Source organism: Panthera pardus, unplaced genomic scaffold (assembly GCF_024362965.1).
Source record: "Panthera pardus isolate Hobbes unplaced genomic scaffold, ASM2436296v1 HiC_scaffold_8, whole genome shotgun sequence".
Lineage (NCBI taxonomy): Eukaryota > Metazoa > Chordata > Mammalia > Carnivora > Felidae > Panthera > Panthera pardus.
In genome coordinates, this window is record NW_026527013.1 from 66,567,288 (window position 1) to 66,588,566 (window position 21,279).

The window sequence follows — 21,279 nt, forward strand, 5'->3', positions numbered from 1 at the left end:
AATCTGGGAGTTCTAGTGTTGGCTATTGGCTTCTGCTTCCAAAAGAGGTGCTGAGAAGGTGACAGGCTGAGCAAGAATAGTTACTCACTCATGGGGCTAATGAGACAACAGGTGGTCTTAGAAATAAAGAAGAGATGCCCTATAATTATCATCCATCATTAACTTGGACTACAAGGGGGTAGGATTATTTGAAATAATCCTTCTCGAGAGGTCTGAAACTGACATCTAGGCAAATCAATCCCCAATTTAATGAATCTGGTTTTACTAATGACATGCTTATGCACTTAAAACTTGAAAAAACAAACTTCCCCATATAAATGATTAGAAGACGTTGCTAGGTTGCCAAGTTTATTGGATAAAATGTTAACATGAATCAATTATTTGTGCACCGATTGAAAAATATCTATTCTTCTGATGAATGTGCAATAATGTAAAGAAGTCCGTTCCCCAGATTGAATTAAATTGACAAGCTGATCCTGCCTTCCTATGGAAATAAGATGTGAAAGAGTGGCCAAGACATGTCATTGCCTATAAACGTTGGTTTTTTCACTTCTCTTACGTAATCAGCTGGGCATGGGAATTGGGTTATGGAACAAGTAGGCGTGATTTTCTAAGAAACTGCCAAACTCTGTCCCAAAGCAGCTGCACCGTTTTGCAATCCCATTCACAAGGTCTAAAAATTGTTCTACACCAACGCCACGGCTCAGTATGTTCAGTGTTGTTGTTTTTCTGAATCCATTTAATATATTAGTAGTGTGGTATCTCACCGTGCTCTTCTTTTCCTCACTGTGGTTTTAATTTGCATTTCCCTAATGCCAGGAAAGTACCTCCAAAAGTGCTTCCTGAAGAATCCAACGGAAACATGCTAAAAGCACCAAGAAATGACTGAGGACGTGTGGCCCGCAGTGACCCCTGACTACCTTTCATTGGAAATCTAAGATTTAAAAAAAAAATCTCTCTCTAGAATGGAAGAATGGTATAAAAACACTATATGATTTAGTGAAACAGGAATCAAAACTTAAGATTGGAGAAAAAGAATGATAGATACATGTTGTATGAGCATATTAATTTATGAGACAGTAAAATAGAGCCAAAGAATGCTTTTTAAAGATAATTAAACAAATAGCAGAAATTAAAATAAGTGAATTATCAGGGGTGCTTTTCAAATCTTCCACTTGGACAGAATCATGAATCTCCACACTCACCAAAAAAAAAAAATCAATCAATAAAAATATTTTAAAAAGCAAACCATCATAAAGGAAAAGTACAATAAACATAAAATACACAGTCATGCAAAGCAGAGACTACTAAAAAAAGATGTAACAAGTGGAAATCTGTGAGGTAGATCTTATGTGTATGTCTATATATCATGTATGTATGTACTTTTTATCCCAATAATAGTGAGTGCACTTTTTCTTCAAAACGACACTGCAATATTTCCGTAGAACACAAGAATTTCTGATCGCTAATTTTCACACAGAAAACTTCATTAAATTATACGGTATAGAAAAAAATAAATATTCCGCGCAGTAATACCACGGAGTAATAACAAACAACAGGTAAAATGTCACATAGTTTTGAAGCTTTTATAACTCTATTAGTCAACACTCCGTTCTAAGCAGATAGAAAATTCAAATCTTCAGATTTCCTTAAAACTGCGGTAGTGAAACACTATAAATCAGAATCTATGGGTAAAAATGAAGCAGTTGCAGCTTAGACATTTGTTGAAATACAACTGAAATAATGGAAATAAAGAAAGGCCAAATTCAAAATCATGGGGAGCAAGAGAAAAAAGCTAAGTGAAGAAAGAAAGAAATAAAAGAGGCAAAATCTTAAACCGCTGAGAAAGAGAAGAGAAAAACGGCGGAACTACAAAAAAAAATTATAATGCTGATCCTTTAATTCTAAACAATATAGACAGACTATTGCATAGGTAATGGAGAAAAAGGACAACGAAAGTATGTAAATGCTGGTAGAAGTGAAAGTAATGATTTTAAACAGGCAACTGTTTTTAAACCATGAGATATTTGAGATATACGAGATTTTGGATAACTCTTTGGAAATCAATCTGTAATCCGAGGTGAAAGGGATAATTCCCTAGGAAATTCTATTGTGCTCAGGTTATCTCTGCCTGGAAAATGCAGCCTCTACAGAAAAACAAAAACAAACAACAACAACTGAGAATCTTACCCAAGAGCTTCTACAAACAACCAGCAAGTGCAGTTTTTTTTTTTGCACAAGAATTGTATAAATCCTTCCATGGCAGATGTTCTAATGAAGCTTAAATTGTTCCAGAGAAGAAGAAGGAAAAAAAAAAAAAAAAAAACACGCTAAATTTCTTGCCATGAAAAAAGTGTGACGTTGACACTCCAGCCTGATGACAATAACAAAATAAAATTTTCTATCAACATGGTCACGTACAATCCCTGAATAAAATATTCACAAGCACAAGTCAACAGCATACTGTTTAAATGGGACACCAACATGATGAAGGATATATTTTAGGAATGTAAAACTGGCTTACTATTAGAAAACCATTAACATAATTCATCATATGAATTCATCTAAGAAAAAAAAAAGTATAGGGTTTTCTCCACAGAAGTTAAACAGACCATCAAAACTTTAAGCACTTCTTCATGTTTAAAACAGTCAATAAAGTGGAAATTGACGATAGATCTTTAGCGTGATAAAATATGTATATCTACTTAGCTCAGAAGCCGGCTAAATTTACCTAACGGACAAACTGCCGGAGGCTTTTCTACGTAGTTTAAAAAAAAAAAAAAAGGAGGGGCACCTGGGTGGCTCGTGGGTTAAGCGTCCGACTTCGGCTCAGGTCATGATCTCACGGTCCGTGAGTACGAGCCCTGCCTTCCGGCTCTGTGCTGACAGCTCAGAGCCTGGAGCCTGTTTCAGATTCTGTGTCTCCCTCTCTCTCTGCCCCTCCCCTGTTCATGCTCTGTCTTTCTCTGTCTCAAAAATAAATAAAAGTTAAAAAAAAAAAAATTAAAAAAAAAAAAAAAGGCAACAATGTCCAGTATGATGTTAACATTATTTTGGAGAGTTTGGCAGTTATACTCAGAAATGAAAAAAAAAAAAAAAATAGGGTTATAAAAGTTAGAATGGAAGATTTATTTTTCTATTGGCTAATGATATAATAGTATAACTGGAAAAAAAACTAAAAAAAAAACAATTAAAATTACTTAAACAATTTTAAAATTTCAATAAAAAAGCGATAGGCTTTACATGTCAAAAAAAGCCAAATAAATTGTAATAAAGTATGAAGAAATTCTTTATATTATGGAAACCAAAGAGTAAAATAATCAGGGGGCAGAAAGCATAACAAGATAGGTGCTAAACCTATAACTTTAAACATCAATACGTTTCCCAAAAGAAAGTAGCAAACTTAAATGGAAGATAATGTATTTTGTGAATTGGATGACTCAATCTCATAAAGGTGTAAAATATTGAAAGAAAAAGATGTTAATTTTCAGGAGTCTAAATTTTCACCTGAGGAAGTTAAGAAGAAGAAATTAGTTTCAAAGTCATTAGAAGCAAATTAAACAAAACTTATTTTTAAAGTTTTTTTTCATGTTTATTTTTGAGAGCGAGAGAGAGACAGAGCGCGAGCAGGGGAGAGGCAGAGAGAGAGAGACAGAGCGCAAGCAGGGGAGAGGCAGAGAGAGAGGGAGACACAGAATCTGAAGCAGGATCCAGGCTCTGAGTTGTCAGTACAGAGCCCGACGTGGGGCTCGAACTCGCAAACTGTGAGATCATGATCTGAGCCGAAGTCAGATGCTTAACTCAGGTTCCCTTAACAAAACCTATTTTTTTTAAAAGATCAATAAAGATAAAAACCCAGTAGTAATTCATTCATTAGTAGTGAAAGTGAGACTATCATCACCTATCCCAGACATTAAAAGATTAAACCTTTTACACACACACGAATAACCTGAACAAAACAGGCCCATTTGCTGATGAACATAGCAGAGGAAATTGAATGAATATGGAAATGCTGAATTCCCATATTTTTATTAAAGAAATTAAATAAATAATCGTCTTTCCATGATGAAAACACAGGGCCGAGGTGCTTCCAATAGAGAACCATAGAAATAGTTAAGCTAGAAGTTAACACCAATGCTACAGAGCCTTTCAGAAAACAGAAGAGGAGGAAATGTTTCCCCTCTTTTCTGACGTTGGCATAACTCTGACAGAAAAAAGCAGAGATAGTAGAAAGAATAGAAAATTATAGACCAATATGTTTCATGAACACTGACATACAAAATCTTCAATAAAATATTTGCAATTCAAATCTAGTAAAACATAAAAAAAAAGGTAACACATCTTGAAAAAATGACCAGCAATGGAAGGATTTTTCAACATTTGAAAATCCGTGTAATTCAGTCATTGACAGAATAAAGGGTAAAAGTATTAGGCGTATCTCAAAGTATGGAGAAATCCGGCACTGATTGACCATAAAATTCCTCACTGCCTGTGGATGGAATGAAATTTCCATAATTTGTGGTGAGCAGAATAATGGTGTCCCAAAGAGTTTTCACCCCATAATCCCCAGGACCTGTCAATGTTACTTTATTTGGCCACAAAGACTTTGCAGATGGCATTAAATTTAAGGACCTAGATACAGAAACTTACACTGGATTGTCTGGTGGGCATAATCTAATCAACATGTGCTCTCTCTCTCTCTCTCTTATATTAGATATAATTTATTGTCAGATTGGTTTCCATACAACACCCACTGCTCATCTCAATAGGTGCCCTACTCAGTGCTCATCACCCACTTTCCCCTCTCCCCCACTGCCCATCAACCCTCAGTTTTTTTCTCAGTATTTACCTCTCTTACGGTTTGCCTCCCTCCCCCTCAGTAACTTCCTCCCCTTCCCCTCCCCCATTGTTCTCCATTTTCTCAGGATCCACATGTGAGTGAAAACATGTAACTGTCTTTCTCTGCCTGACTTATTTCACTCAGCATCGTACCCTCCAGTTCCGTCCATTCAACATGTGCCCTTAAGAGAAGAGGGTCTCCCGTGGACGTAGCCAGAAGGATCTGCCGTGTGTCGAAAATTCCACCTACCTTCGCGATCTTAAAGATGAAGAAAGAAGGGCGCAAGCCAAGGGAGGTGGTGACCTACCCCCCTGGGGAAAGCCCCTAGCCTCTGAGGATGTTAGACCTGCAACTGCCAGGAACTGAGGGCTGCTGACAGTGAAGGAGTAAAGAAACAGATCTTCCCTAGCAACTCCAGAAGGGGGTGCGGCCATGCTGATACCTCCATTAGAACGCAGTGAGATCCGTTTCGCCCTTTTGACCTACCTAATTTAAATAATCATTTTTTTAAACCTGCTAAATTTATGGTAACTTGTCATTTGTTAATAGGACACTAATACAAATACCTACAAAGAGAGTATAGATGAGGTTATACTTAAATGTGGCAAATTGAACATGTAGTCACGGAGGTTGGGAACCATGTCAGGATGGCTGCTCCCACCATTTTGTTACCTATGTTAGAAAATGACATTCAAAATGCTATTAGACAAGAGAAATAAATGGAAGTATCCATATTATTTTTGTATTCGTGGTTATGGTTTATTATGGTGAGGAAATATACATATTTGAAATAAAAAATAAAATTGTCTCCGTTCAGAGAGAACACGGTGTCTGTGTAGAAAACTCTAAGAAATATACCGAGAAAAGAAAAGAAACAACAGCAAATGTGTTTTTTATGCTAACATCCAATTACTGGAAAAATAAATTTTAAAAAGAATATCATTTAGAAAATAAAAGACAAGCCACTGACTTGTGTTTGCAATACATACATATGATGCAAGACTTCTTTTTAGAATATATGTTTCCGTCTTTCTCTGCCCCTCCCCGCTCATGCTGCCTCTCTCTGTCTCTCAAAAATAAACATTTAAAAAATTAGAATATATAAAGAACTTTTACAATTCAATAACAAGAACAATAACCACCCAATGAGTTTTCATTATTTATTTAGTTGTTGACTTTGGGGCTGAAAATTTTAATAGGTACTGTACACAATGAGATAGAGAAATACCAGTAGATGATGAAAAAGGAAATTGCAAATGAAAACAAGAATAAGGCCCCATGACAGACCTGTAAGAATGGCTAAAATTTAGGCTGGAATCCTCGTGTTAAGAGAGGAGAGAGAACAACTAGAACTTTGTTGATGAAAATGTGAAATGACCCAACCACTTTGAAAAAGAGTTGTATATAATTAAACATAAACTCACCTAATGACCCAGTTATTCTACTTATTATTTACCCCAGACAAACGTAAATTTATACTTTCAAAATCCAGCGGTATTGACAATAGCCATGTACTTAAAACAACCAAGTATTCATCAGCAGATGAAAGGATAAATACGTTGTGCTATCACTGTGCACCGGAACAGTTCCCCACATTAAAACAGGAAGCAACGTGGATGAGTCTCGGTGACCTTAAGCTGAGAAAAAGAGCTAGACATAAAACACTACTTGTCTCTCTTTGTTTCACGTGTTAGAATGCAGAGCTGGAACTCGCTCCAAGTAGTGTGGTGTGGTATCCTTGTGTCTCCTCTCCCACCCCACCTTTGCATGCCAGTTCATCATAACTCGGGTAGTGTATTTGCGGATTGTGTTTCTCGGTCATTCCCAGATTCCTTTTTGCAATGTAAGGTCACGTTCACAATTCCTGGGGATTAGTGCATTAGGTCATGGACATCTTTGGGATACCATTTGTATGAAACTCAAGACTGTGCAACTTAGTGATAGAGTGCACTTAGTGCCTGTGGGTGGGGAGACAGACTGCAAAGTGACTTAAGACGATTTTCTGAGCTTTGCGCAGTGGCAGTATCGTAGCCAATGAGGTTTATCCGAGGCGCGATTATTGCTAATTGAAAACTTTTCCCAAGACGATTTTCTGGTTTGGTGGAAATATTCTATATCCAGTCATTGCAGAAAGGATGATGATCCTTAAACAGGGAATTGCATTTGTCAAAGTGTATCAAAGTAGACAGTGCCCTTAAAATTTTTGCAGTGAGGGGCGCCTGGGTGGCTCAGCGGGTTGAGAGTCACGTGTTGATTTTGGCTCAGATCATGATCTCCTGGTTCCTGGGATTGAGCCCCATGTCTGGCTCTGCCCTGACAGTGCAGAGCCTGTTTGGGGTTATCTCTCTCTCTCTCCCCCCTCCTCTCCACTCACTTTCTCAGAATAAATTAAGACATTTTTTTTTACAGTGATAACTCAATAAATTTAGTTTAAGATGAAATTATAAGAAATCGGCAAAATTTATATGCACAAACAATAAACAGTGTAAAGGTAAAAAAGAGACGAAAACATCCTTTTATTATGATAACAAAAATAAAAAATACCCAGGGAGGCAGCATACTAAGAAATGTACAAAATATCTATGGAGAACATTTTTTTTTTCAATTTTTTTTTTAATGTTTATTTATTTTGGGGACAGAGAGAGACAGAGCATGAACAGGGGAGGGGCAGAGAGAGAGGGAGACACAGAATCGGAAGCAGGCTTCAGGCTCTGAGCCATCAGCCCAGAGCCCGACCCGGGGCTCGAACTCACGAACCGTGAGATCGTGACCTGAGCTGAAGCTGGACGCTTAACCAACTGAGCCACCCAGGTGCCCCAGAGAACATTTTTTTTAATATCCCTGGGAGACACAAAAACAGGCTTGAGCAAATGATAAAATATCTCTTGGTTTTGGATGGAATGATCCAGCTTTACGATGTCTGTCTTTTTTGTGAATCTATATATTTCATGCAATTGTATAAAATCTGTAAATTTTTTTCTACACTTAGATAAATTTATTGTAAAGATGATATGGGTAAATAAACCTACCAAGTAGAATGCTGAAGAGGAAAATAAACACAACACAACAAAACCACAGAAGAATCTTGAACTTTTCACAGGTGGTTTGTTGAAATTTTTGTAAGGTCATAATTCTGCAACTGTTTTTGTATGAAATGTAGGATACTGCAAGTGAGTGAAATTACTGATAGTTTTTGTAACCAGTGTTTTCACTAGGGGTGAAGGGAAAAGCAAACATAGAAATGGAAAATATGAAGAAGAATCTAATAGTTTGAGTTTGAAGGCATTAGTTTGACATGACTTTTGAATATATTTCTCAGTCCCATCTACTAAAAGGGCTTAGAAGTATTCATGGCCAATTAGTGCTGAGAAAAACCAGAGATTATAGTATAAATACGTTTCCATATAAAAGGGACTGAGATTCCTTGGAGAAATGCATAATTACGGGTTTCAGCCAGAAAAAAAAAATAATAAAGCAAGCCTGAAGCATTTTGTTGTTTCAGAAGGCAAAAATATGGAAATCTTTTTTTCATCACAGAATACTACCAGCCAATAAACGTAGAATTGTGTAAATCAGAAAAATAATTATTTCTCCAAATCCTGCTTAATAATTGATTCAGGCAACTGTGATTAGTGAATAAATCTCTGGAAGAAACGAACAGGAGAATTTCTGAAGATAAACATGGCCAATACCAGCGATGGAAAGGGAATAGCACCACATAGTGTAGATGTAAAGGGAATTAGAGAATATTATCACACAAATAAAATTTAGATGAAATACCCAGCTGGTAGAAAAATCATTTATCAAAACCAAAACAAAAGAAAGAAAATCAAAGAAACTTTTATCAATTAAATAAATTGGATCTTAATGAAAAACCTTCCCCAAAGAAAATTCCCAGCCTAAATGACTCCTGTGATAAAGTCTAGGAAGTGTTTAAGGAAGAATAATGCTAAGATTTTACTAATTGTTCCAGAGAATAGGAAAAATGGAAGTACTCTCAATTAATTTAGAGAGTGCAGCAGGACTCTGACGGACAAGCATGACAAGGACATCATGAGAAATAAATATGAAAGACTAATATCATTTATAAACATAGAAGCAAAAATCTTTAAAAGTTAACACAATAAGTACAAAGATGTGTACAATAATGACATATAAAGGGGAAATTCATTTTATTCAAAAAAAGTAAGCTTCATTTAACACCTGTCATTTTATTAATGTGATTTGACACATGAAAATAAAGGGAAAACTATTATAAGTATGTCAATGGATTTGGAAATCCATTTACCTGATTAGTTTTTCCTCTAGACCAGAAGTCCCAGGCATTATTGAGACATAGAAATAAGGCGGCATTTCTGGTAATCTTAAAATGTGCGTGCAATCGTACACGTATCCAGGAATTTTACCCCTAGGTTTACAACAGACAGAAAAATATGCATGTATGTTCAACAACAGTGAAAGCAGGATTGTATGTTCTAGCCTTGAACTTAAGACAGCCCCAAACTCAAATTAGCAGTCAAATGCAGAAATAGTCCTCAGGTAAAATTTATAACAGTTAAATCAAGGAATAAGAGAATAATCGCCCCTGTAGTTGAACCAAGACTGATGGGATATGGGTCAGATAGTTGCCCTCTCATTTTCACTTGCTACAGAACATGTTGAAGCTTATGTCCTCCTCCAACCTTTCCATTGCAACCTGCACTCACTGTGAAGCTATAGCCAAAGAAATAACACCCCACATTGCATTGCTTGTGTCTTTTCTTCCCTCTCTTCCTGTTTGCTGACCCTCCACAGCATCTTCATGTGAAGTGCTGACGTCTTACCCCCTCTGATTCTGCATCTACAGAACTGAGGCCAAGACAGTGCATCTTCAAATTCCCAAGGTTCTGTCGAGAAATTTTCTGTTTGGATAGAATAATGTCACTCCCTGAGCCATGCACTTGAGCTCTGGTGACTCCACAGCCTTGACAACACTTATTATTGTCAACCATTTTGGTCTTAGCCATCTTGTGTTCCTACCCCAGTAGCTAATGGTAGTTGCTATTTGCATTTCCCTGACAACTAATAATGTTGAACAGCTTGTCATAGTTCTCACATGGTTATTGATCACTTCAAGAACCTCGGTGGTAAAGAGATCATTCAAGAGTTTAGCCCATGTTTTTAATGGTTTGTATTTCTGTGACTGATCTTTTTTTCATGGAAATATAGTTGACTCACAATGTTGCATTAGTTTCAGATGTACCTATAATGATTTGACAATTCTACAGGATGATAGGCTCACCTCAATATTTTCTTTTATATATGTAAGGTATGAGTCTTGTATCGGATAGGTATGTTGCAATAATCCTATCCCACTCTATAACTTGCCTTTTGCTATCTTAATGTCTTTTGACAGGCGAAATGCCTAACCTTATTAAAATCCGTTTCTCTTTTCTTTATATTGAGCAGTGTTTGTTGTATCCTGGTTAAGAAGTCTTTTCCCAACTCAAGGTCATGAGCATGGTGTATGTTTTCTTCTAAAGGCCTCAGAGTTTCATGATTCTGTATCTAGAATCCATTGGGAATTGATTTTTGTGTACGGTGTGACAATGGGGTCAAGACTCATTTTTTTTCTTTATGTGTATACAATGGAGCCACTGTCCATTACGAAGACCAGGTTTTCACTACTGTCCTACAAGTGTCACTATTGTCAGAAGTTCAAAATCACCAACTGGGATAAACACGTAAAGGCTTCATAATCAAGCTACAGAAAAAAATATATATATAGTATATATATAGTACATATATATATATATATATATATTTGTGTGTGTGTGTGTGTGTGTGTGTGTGTGTGTGTGTGTATACACACACACACACACATACACACACAAACATACAGGGAGAAACGTTACAAATGATCAATTACTTCTTGTCATAAACAATGGAGACCAGAAGACAGGAAAACAATATCTTTACAATGCTAAAAGATAAACAAAACTGCCAACCCAGAGCTCCATAGCCAGTGAAAATATCCTTTAAGAAGGAAGGTTAAGTAAACACATTTTCAGATAAGTGCATTTGTTACCAGTTGACTACAAGAGCTCTAAGGAAGGTTATTTAGGCTGAGACAAAACAATATCAGATAATAACTTATATCCTCAGAAAGGAAGAGAGAGCATCAGAACTGGGTAAATGTGAAAGGTGATTTTTCTCTTAAGTTCTTTTTGACACATAGAGCTACTACATACGTTAACAGTTGCATGAGAAATGGTAGTCACCATGAATGGATTCTATATAATTTCAAGGTTTTTGCATCTTATGGGAAATGGTACATAATTCACTCTAAGTAAACTAAAAAGGTAAGAATGTAGACTATAATCCCTGGAGTGACCAAAGCAAAGTAATACAAAGGGTTATAGCTAAAATGCCGAGACATAAATTAATGGGATTTTAAAGTACCTAAGAATACGTGTCATAAACTGTACCCAAGACTTTGTGGCAAAATTATGCTGGGCAAAATTAAAGACCTATGGATGCTGAGAGGTATACAATGTTCTGTGGGATTGTAAGGCTGAATGTATCAAAGGCATCAATCATCTGAAAAATTGAATTGTAGATTTAACCCAACTTCAATCAAATTCTCCAACAGAGTATTTCATGAGAATTAACAAGCTTATTCTAAAATTCACATGGAAATGAAGAGAGCAAGGGGAGTTTAGACACACTTGATGAAAAAGAATAAAGCAGAAAGCCTTGCTCAATCAGCTAGTGAGAGTGAAAATAAAGCTAATATAATTAACACAGCATGATTGTAGTGCAGAAAGCGACAGAGACAGATGAGACAGGACACAAAGCCCATAAATAGCTCCCTGAGCTGACACTTGATGTGTGGCTGAGATGCCTCTATGGAGCCGGATGAGAAGAACGGTCATTTCAGTAAGTGTTGGTTGGACAATAAGCTGATAGACTTCTCAGATGTTAAAACAAAAAAAAACAAAACAAAACAAAAAAAAACAAGAAACAAAAAAATAAGACTCCTGCCCATACACAACAATCAGATTCAGGAGATTAAAAACTTAATTACTTAAGTCAAAATTATAATGATTGTAGAAGATAATATATTTTAGATCATGAGGACCTCAGGTTCCTTATGTGTATGTGAAGGTTGCTTAATAAGAAACATTTTATTGACTTTTTATTTTTTAAATGTTTATTTATTTATTTTTAGAGAGACAGAGAGAGAGAGAGAGAGAAAGAGAGACGAAAGGGCAGAAAGAGAGGGACGGATAGAATCCCAAGCAGGTCCACACTATCTGTGCGGAGCCCGACGCGGGGCTCGATTTCACGAATCGTGAGACCATGACCTGAGCTGAAGTCAAGAGTGAGAGGCCAAATCGACTGAGCCACCCAGCCACCCAATAAGAAACATTTTAGTATCAAGAAAAATGTTGTTTAAAACCCTGGCGAGCAGCAATTAGAAACAATCTGGTGGCCCAAAATTTCAAAGTCAGAACATAGCAAAAACAAAAACAAGACAAAACGAACAGAATTTCAGCAACAGAAACTTCCATATGTTTCAAAGGGGAAGGTTAATTGGCACCTGCCACTTGGAATCCACTTTGGCAGCATTTGCGAGCGTTGACTACAAAGGCCCTAGTGTTCCATGCTTGGATAAATGTCCCCAAAGAGTCCACTCGTGTGTGCCTGAGGTATAAGCACAGCATGGCACGGTAGTTAAAAAGAAGGAAGAAGATGAAAAGTGTCTGTCGAAAAGTGGCTCGATCAATACCTTGGGTAACATTCATGTAGCCGAATTTTCTACGGAAGTGGCCGTGAGGAGGTTACCACCCTGTACACAGTCATCAATCGCGCGGCAGTGAGAATTTTGTGTGAAGGAGCAGGGGACAAAAGAACACATGAAGTGTGATACAAGTTGTAGGATGCAAAGAGCAATCATTAAACATGCTGTTCAAGGAAGCATATGATAGGCTGCCTTAAAAAGGAAAGCGAGTAAGGCGCTCTCAGAAAGTTCAGGAAGGTGGTTCCCTGTGCTGCGATGTGGCTGTGGATGGAAAGCGATCCAATGGGAACTCCTAGGGTGTTGGAGGCTGTACTCATTTTATATTTATTTCTAATCTAGTATGATTATATGTTACCCAGTTTCCTTTTTTTTTTAAATTGTTTTAGTGCGTATTTATTTTTGAGAGAGAGAGAAAGCATGTAGGAGCAGGGGAGGGGCAGAGAGCGAGGGAGACACAGAATCCCAAGCAGGCTCCAGGCTCTGAGCTGTCCGCCCAGAGCCCCATGCAGGGCTCGAATCCAGGAACTGTGAGATCATGACCTGAGCCGAAGTCGGATGCTTAACTGACTGAGCCACCCAGGTGCCCTTCCACTTTATTTATTTATTTATTTATTTATTTATTTATTTATTGTGCATTGTATGTTACATAAGACATATAGATGACAGACTGGTAACCCTCAGTTACCTGGTTCTAGAGGTGTCTTGCCTTCCACCAGGCTCAGGACCACGACATTGCTACGCAGCTCAGTTCTAGGCATGAATTCACAGGAAAGCAGGATTACCCCACCACTGAAACTGGCTCCTGTTCCTTCCCCTAGAACATCAGACTAGGCTGCAAGATGTCATATGATTTTAACTGGAGACAAGTTGCAAAAATAAACTCTTCACAGAGCTGACGTTCCTTCTCAAAATGTGGTCTTTTCACCATGCACTTAATATTAATATCACTCCTCTACGGCAAGCTCAAGTCTATAAATATTTTCTCCCCAGTCTGATGGTGGGAAGGAAACAGACGAGAGAAAGCTGTGTATCTCTGTCCTGTAGGGGCCATTCCTGGGATAATAAAATACCTAGTAGAAGGTATTTTTTGGTAGACTGTCTTCCAAGATAACAAGTCTATCCTTAACAACTCGTAATCACGAGGATAGCAGCCACACAGCAAGATAATGACAATGATGGTGATGATGTCCGGCATTTACTGAAATCTCATGTGACTTACCTCGTGACCTATGCAAACATTCACCTTGGGAGGCACACGAGTGTGCCTCTTCTGTGTTACACGGAAGCATGAAAGCACAGGTGCATGAAAGCACAGGTGAAATCCTGCGGAAGCAGATAAATGTAGAGCCCATCGCGGTCGGTGCATCCCACAGCTAAGCCTCAAGTCAGATTTTGTCTGGCTCACAGATGCTAGTGATTGTGTGTGTGTGTGTGTGTGTGTGTGTGTGTGTGTGTGCGCATGTGCACACTGGCAACGAGTTTAAAAACATGCAAATATATGCATTATGACATGTTTTATGCACACTATTTTTTAAATGCTGTGCAAAAGAGGGGTGCCTGGGGGGCTCAGCTGGTTAAGCATCCAACTTCGACTCGGTCATGATCGCATGGTTTGTGGGTTCGAGCCCCGCCTCAGGCTCTGTGCTGACAGCTCAGAGCCTGGAGCCTGCTTCGGATTTGTGTGTGTGTGTCTCTCTCTGCCTCTTCCCTGCTTGTACTCTCTGTGTCTCTGTCTCTCTCTCAAAAATAAATATTTAAAAAAAAAAAAAACTACTTTAAGATGCTGTACAAAACTATTTTCAAGTTAGATAAGCTTTCTTTTTTTTAATTTTATTCATTTATTTTGAGAGAGAGAGCACGAGTGGGGTAGGGGCAGAGAGAGAGGGAGAGAATCCCAAGCAGGCTCCACACTGTCAGTGCAGAGCCCAAAGCAGGGTTCGAACTCACAAACCATTGAGATCATGACCTGAGCCAAGATCAAGAGTCAGATGCTCAACTGACTGAGCCCCCCAGGCCCCCCTAGGTCAGCTTTCATATGGAGAATCACTTATTTATTACAAGTTTTGTTATGATTTTTAGCTTTTGGCATTGTTTGATTTTGATCGTTTGATAAGACTGATGTCAAGGTTACACCAGTTTGGGAGTGGCTTTATTCCAAGACAATGCTTTGCATTTTCAGCTACTCACTAAATATCAACTTATTTTAAGTATGTTTTTTGAAGATATTTTATCTCCGGGACATATGACAGAACAACATCCAGTACAGAGATTTTTAGAAGTTTGAGAACAAGCTAGTAAGTTCGGGCTTCTTTTTTCTTCCTTCTCTCTTCATAAACCACAGTGATTGCTGTGTGCATAAATAAATAAAGTGTGTAATTAATTGAAATGCATTTTTACTGGAGCATAGATTTCAGGCTGACTCGGCAGGCAATTAAAGAAGAGAGTGTGACCGGCGGTCTCTTTGTCAATGTGGTGTTACGTAAGATTATGACCACATTTGAATGCCAACACTTCGCACAACAAGGTCTACTCTGATTAAATCCTTCTAAATATCTCATATGATTTACATGAAAAAAATGCCACGATTTTATCACTAAAAGCATATGTTCTTGTTGAGTTTACCTGGTTGCATTTCGCCAGTAATTTTCTTCATGGGAGTCATTTCCTTTATATAATGTCTTACAGCAAATATAAAAATGTATAGTTAGCTTGTCCTAGCGACGACGAGCATATCAAATCTTAGGTTTACAACACTGTGCTGCAAGCTAGGTTAGTGCTTAGCATTTTCTAACAGAATTTGTTGCGGAGCTGGAATTTTCCTTTGATGTCAGGTGCTTTACTTTTCTTGATATGGAAACAAGATGTTTTGAAAAGTGTATTTAACAAGTCTTTGTCATCAAAATCTTTTGGCCGTGTCACTGTGTCTTATAACCTCGAAAAAGGCACACATGCCCATCTCTGCACACCCCGCAGGAGCAGCCATATCTTCTAAACCTTATACACAGGCACACTTCACTTCCTCTCACCTCCTCTATTCAATGTTTAATTATATTAGCAAGCACAATTTAAAGAATTTTCTTACGTGATATTATTATTCCTCTGAGGAAAATTTGTTGTTAAAAATAAAGGGCAGGGAGGCAAGGAAAAGAATAGAAATTACATTTTCTTTCTCTTGTTTTCTTCCTTCCTTCCTTCCTCCCTTCTTCCTTCCTTCCTTCCTTCCTTCCTTCCTTCCTTCCTTCCTTCCTTCCCTCTTTGTCTCCCTTCTTCCTTCCTTCCTTCCTTCCTTCCTTCCTTCCTTCCTTCCTTCCTTCCCTCCTTGCCTCCCTGCCTCCTTCCTTCCTTCCTTCGTTCCCTTCCTTCCTTCGTTCCCTTCCTTCCTTCCTTCCTTCTTCTTGCTTTCTCTATCTCTCCTTCTGCACTGAATTATCTCCTTCCTAAAAACATTTGCGCACATACCTCCTTATTTTCATAAACAATACCTCTGTAGTAGGTACTCACAGGGAAAAAAAAATGTGACAGCACATTCGCTGTTTATCTGTGACTGTTTCAGCGGAAGTATAGTATTTTAAAACTTAGAACTATCAAGTTGCTAATATTACTGGATTAGTGTAGTAACTCCATCAAGCTCTAAATGACAGGATACCTCCTGGAACCTTGACTTTGATCACTGGTTACACCCACTTCCTCCCTGAGTGAAACCACAATGGGCTGCCACTACTCCTAGAAGAGATACAATTACAAGTACTATACATTCTCATGTTGGTGAAGACAGATAGCAATAGGGATTCCTATACACCAGCCAAGGTAGTACAGACCACTGGAGTCGCCTTGGAAAATTATATATATATTCTATATTCCAGATTAGATACAAAAAAAGTTCATAGACATATCCACCAAGACGTGTACAAAATCATTTTGTAGCAGCATTATCTGTAATAGCACAAAGCAAATATTCACCAACAGTAGAACGGATAAACAGGTTAGGATACACTCATGTGATTCAGGAAATTAAAAGCAACGTAAATGAGTGTATCACAACCACACGCACCATGATTTGGAGCAAGAGAAGCCAAGGAGGGTATGAATGTTATGATTATATTTAATTATCAGATACAAAAGCGCCTGGGTGGCTCAGTCGGTTAAGTGTCCGACTTCGGCTCAGGTCACGATCTCGCGGTTCGTGAGCTCAAGCCCCGCGACGGGCTCTGTGCCGACAACTCGGAGCCTGGAGCCTGCTTTGGATTCTGTGTCTCGCTCTCTCTCTGCCCCGCCCCCACTCTCTCTCTCTCTCAAAAATAAACATTAAAAAATTAAAAAAAAATAATTATCAAATAGAGACAAAACTAACTTCTGGTGTTACAAGTAGAGTATAAGCTACAATTCAGAGAAAAGAGAAGAAGCAGTGATTTTGCAGAGGGACATGAGGCTTTAATATCATTTCTTGCAATATTCAGTGTCTTGGTATGGGTCCGACCTGTGATAATTCCCTTCAGCATCAAAGCTAAGAGAAAATAGGAGATAGTACAATGGCATCTAGATGACAGTCTTCAACCTTCTGTCTCTTGAGTCCCACTGCTCTGGGGATGCAATGGCCATCATGCCACCCACTGATACAGTCCCCACAGAGACAACCATGCCCTTCTCCTCTATTGGACACCTGTTTGCTGGTCCCCTATCTGCCTGCCCACATTTAGTCTTTCGTTTTGTCAGCACAGACTTCTAGTCCCTCTTCAACAACAGTGCAAGGGGAGTCAATATTTTGAGACTTTAAATATCTCATATTTTTATTCTACCATCATACTCTTTAGTAACTTGGCTGGTGATATAATACTAGGTTGGATATTGTGTTTCTTCAGAATTTTCAAGAAGTAGTTCTAGCTTCTTGCTTCCAGTGTTGCTATTTACACAAACTCTCTCTCTCTTTCTCTCTGGAATCTTGTAGAATCTTCTCTTGGTTGTAACTGCTCTGGAATTTCCTAATGATCTTTCTTTCTTTATTTCTTTCTTTATTTCTTTCTTTCTTCTTTCTTTCTTTCTTTCTTTCTTTCTTTCTTTCTTTCTTGTGGATCTATTTCTTTTAATTTACGAGTGCTTAGGAACTTGTTAAAAATATTCCTCCAATTATTTCATTAATGATATCCTTATTTATTTCATTTTGTCTCTTGTCCCAAATTGTCTATTTTTCAAAAGGTCTACCTCTTGGGAAATTATTTTATTATATTTCTTATCTTTTTTTTTTTTTCTGCTCGAATTCCTTGGAGACACAGAGGAAGTCCTCTACTAAGGTTTTTATTTCTGCTGTCATGCTTTTGATTTCCAGAGGCTCTTCTATATTCTCTAAATGTTTTGCGGATGTAATATCATTTATATTTATGAAGATTTTGATGTTTATATTTATGAAAATGAAAATGTTGCTGGAATTTAGGTGTTTTTCTCCCAGCCAAGTATGCTCCAACTTAGTCTTTGTCTATTTCTTCCACATTAGCTACTTTTTCTCCAGTGTTCAGAAATTGATGGCTGGTTGTTCAAATTTAACTTGGGAGAAAAAAAAATATACAGTCAACTCAGATTATGAGGGGCATATTGTATTTGGCTTCATCTGCAAGATGATTTGTCGGGGAACTCTCAATCCCATGCTTCTGTCTTTGCCTCCTGGCTGATTGGAATACTCAGAGGAAAATTGTTACATTCATGCTTGGTAGAATGCATGAATGGTCTAGGGGATCTCTAGATTAAGGACTCGTTCTAGGAAAATTCCTGCAATCTATCCTTTTGTTATAGTACCAACACTCTTAACTATACCAGCTTTTAGCCTGCTCAGAGCCCACCAGGTCTCCTGAGGAATAAAAAGCTCAGGGTCAGCCAGGGGCTTTAGCTACTTAGCTCCACGGACTTGGAGGGGGTTCTTGGCATGTAAAATTTCCCCACGTTTGCTTTTACATCTCCACCCATCAATACTAATCCCACAGGCAAGCAGTACTGCTAATTCCCATGTCTGTGTGGGCTCCACACTGTAAATCAATCAACAGATGTCCCTATTGGGATGTTGGGAAACCATATGCTCATGTCTATGTGGCAGTCAGAGATTCTGAAAAAACAGAACAAAACAAAACCAGACATTACATTCAGACTGGGAGATTTGAGAAGAGTTTAGCAGATGGGGAAAGAGGTATGCAAAATATAGAGAAACCAGTGCTCCAGGCCCATCAGGAAGGGACACAGAAAGCCTATACCAGAGACTGTCATGGCAGAGGTGTGTGCAGAAGGCTGCCCAACAGGAACTTTGACCCTTGACTGAGGGGTGAAGCCAGAGAGAGTAACACTATGTGAAGAAACCCTGGGAGTCTATACCTCTTCCTCCCTCTCTGATCTCCTGCTGAACTTCCTATTGGCTACACTTAATGAGAAACCAGAATAGACAAGAGGCCCAATGGCATTGTTTATATAAGCCAGCTTTCTGGAGCAAAGGGCAGCGTGAGAAGGGTGAGGTGTGACTGGATTTGGGTGTATTGGAGATTTCTAGCAGGGACCACCCATTTTGCTTCCAGAATCCATGTGAAGTCCTTTCAGCCATGGAGTCATCTGGGGGAGATGTCAATTCAACCATACACCCCCTGAAAATCAAAATTCTTAGCCACTGTCTGTGCACTTCATATAACTTATTGGGGGATAAGTCTTTATAAGACACATATGCTAAAGTCACTTATTAAATTATACATCTTCTGTTCTGCTTCCTTTGGCAGCGCTTGGCTGGACACGGTTCTTTATTTTTCTTTACCTTCTTTGGTGTCTAGCTGCCATAGTGTCCCATTGATCAGGGCTGTTGGAAAGAGGAGTGCTGGAAGGCATCTCAGAAACACTCTGGGGCTCATGTAATTCTTCCCTGCAACGTTTGGCATAAACCCAATTTCCACGCTGCAGCCTGGGTCAGCCCCTCTTGGCAATACGGTGACTCCCTCCCCTGCTGGTTGCATTCCTGGTTTGAAGAACCTGATGGTCAGGGGCAGACCTAGTATCCACTTCACCAGTATCATGACTGTGTTCCCATTTGGAAACACATCTCATCTGGGCATCAGTAAATCTTTATTTGCAAGGTTTCAGGGACATGTTCTACATATATCTTTAACTGTGTTTTTACACGATTTATTATCTCAATAGATGCAGAGAAAATACTTGATGAGATTCAACATCTATTCATGATAAAAAACTCAACAAAATGCGGTTAGAGGGAACATGCCTCAACATCATAAAGGCTTTATATGAAAATATGAAAGACCTCATCCTCAATGGTGAAAAAGTGAGGGCTTTCCCCAAAGGTAAGGAACCAGACGAGGATGTCCACTCTTACCACGTTTATTCACCACAGTACTGGAAGTCCTAGCCACAGTCGTGAGACAACAGAAAGAAATAAGTCACCCGTATCAGTAAAGAAGTTAAACCATTTATAGATACATAGAAAATCCTGAAGACTTCATCACAAAACCACTAGAAGTGATATATGAATTCAGTTATTTGGTATAATACAAAATTAATACCCAGAACTCAGTAGTGTTTCTATACACTAACAATCAAGTTGCAGAAAAATAAATTAAAACAACAACAACAACAACAACACCATTTACAATTGCACCTAGAAGAATAAAATACTGAGGAATAAACTTAACCAAAGAAGTGAAAGAACTGTACTCTGAAAATGATAAGACACTGATGAAAGAAATTGAAAACGACACAAAAAAATGGAAACATATTTCATGCTCATGGGTTGGAAGAGAATATTGTCAAAATTTCCTTATTACCTGAAGTGATCTACAGATTGAATGCAATCCCTATCAAAATACCAACAGCATTTTTAGCAAAACTAAAAAACTGGCAAAACTACTGTTATCTAACAAATAACACTAAAATGTGTATGGAACCACAGAAGACCCCAAATAGGCAAACCAATCCAGAGAAAGAAAAACAAACCTGGAGGTATAAAAATTCTAGATTTCAAGATATACTACAAAGCTATAGTATTCAAAACAGTATGGTACTGGCACAAAAATAGAGACATGTATCAAAGAACAAGGTAAAAGATGAGGCTTCTGGGTGGCTCAGTTGGTTGAGCCTCTGACTTCAACTCAGGTCATGATCTTACAGTTTATGAATTTGAGTCCCACATCAGGGTCTGTGCTGACAGCTTGGAACCTGGAGCCTGCTTCGGGTTCTGTGTCTCCCTCTTTCTGCCCCTCCCCCACTTGCACTCAGTCTCTCTCTCTCTCTCTCTCAAAAATAAATAAACATTAAAAATTTTTAAAAAGAACAAGAAATAGAAGCTTCAGAAATAAACCCACATGTATATGGTCAATTAATCTTGACAAAGGAGGCAAGAAGATACAATGGGGAAAAGAATCTTTTCAATGAATGGTGTTGGGAAAACTGGACAACAACATGCAAAAAAAAAGAAAAGAAAAAAAAAAGAAAAAGAAAGAAAAAAGAAAAGAAACTGGACTATTTCCTACACCATACACAAAAGTAAATGCAAAATGCGTTAAAGGCCTAAATGTGAGATCTGAAACCATAAAAATCCTAGAAGAAAACACAGGCAGTAATTTCTCTGACATCAGCTATAGCAACATTTTTTTAGATATGTCTCCTAAGGCAAGGAAGACAA

General features: G+C 38.2%; 1 non-coding gene across 1 annotated transcript; it reads left to right on the forward strand.

Annotated features, from left to right (window-relative positions):
- The first annotated feature begins 6,845 nt into the window (after positions 1–6,845).
- On the forward strand, positions 6,846–6,985 carry LOC128775830 (U4 spliceosomal RNA). Its single transcript, XR_008420790.1, has one exon. It is a non-coding gene; the product is annotated as a U4 spliceosomal RNA (small nuclear RNA).
- Positions 6,986–21,279: the final 14,294 nt, after the last annotated feature.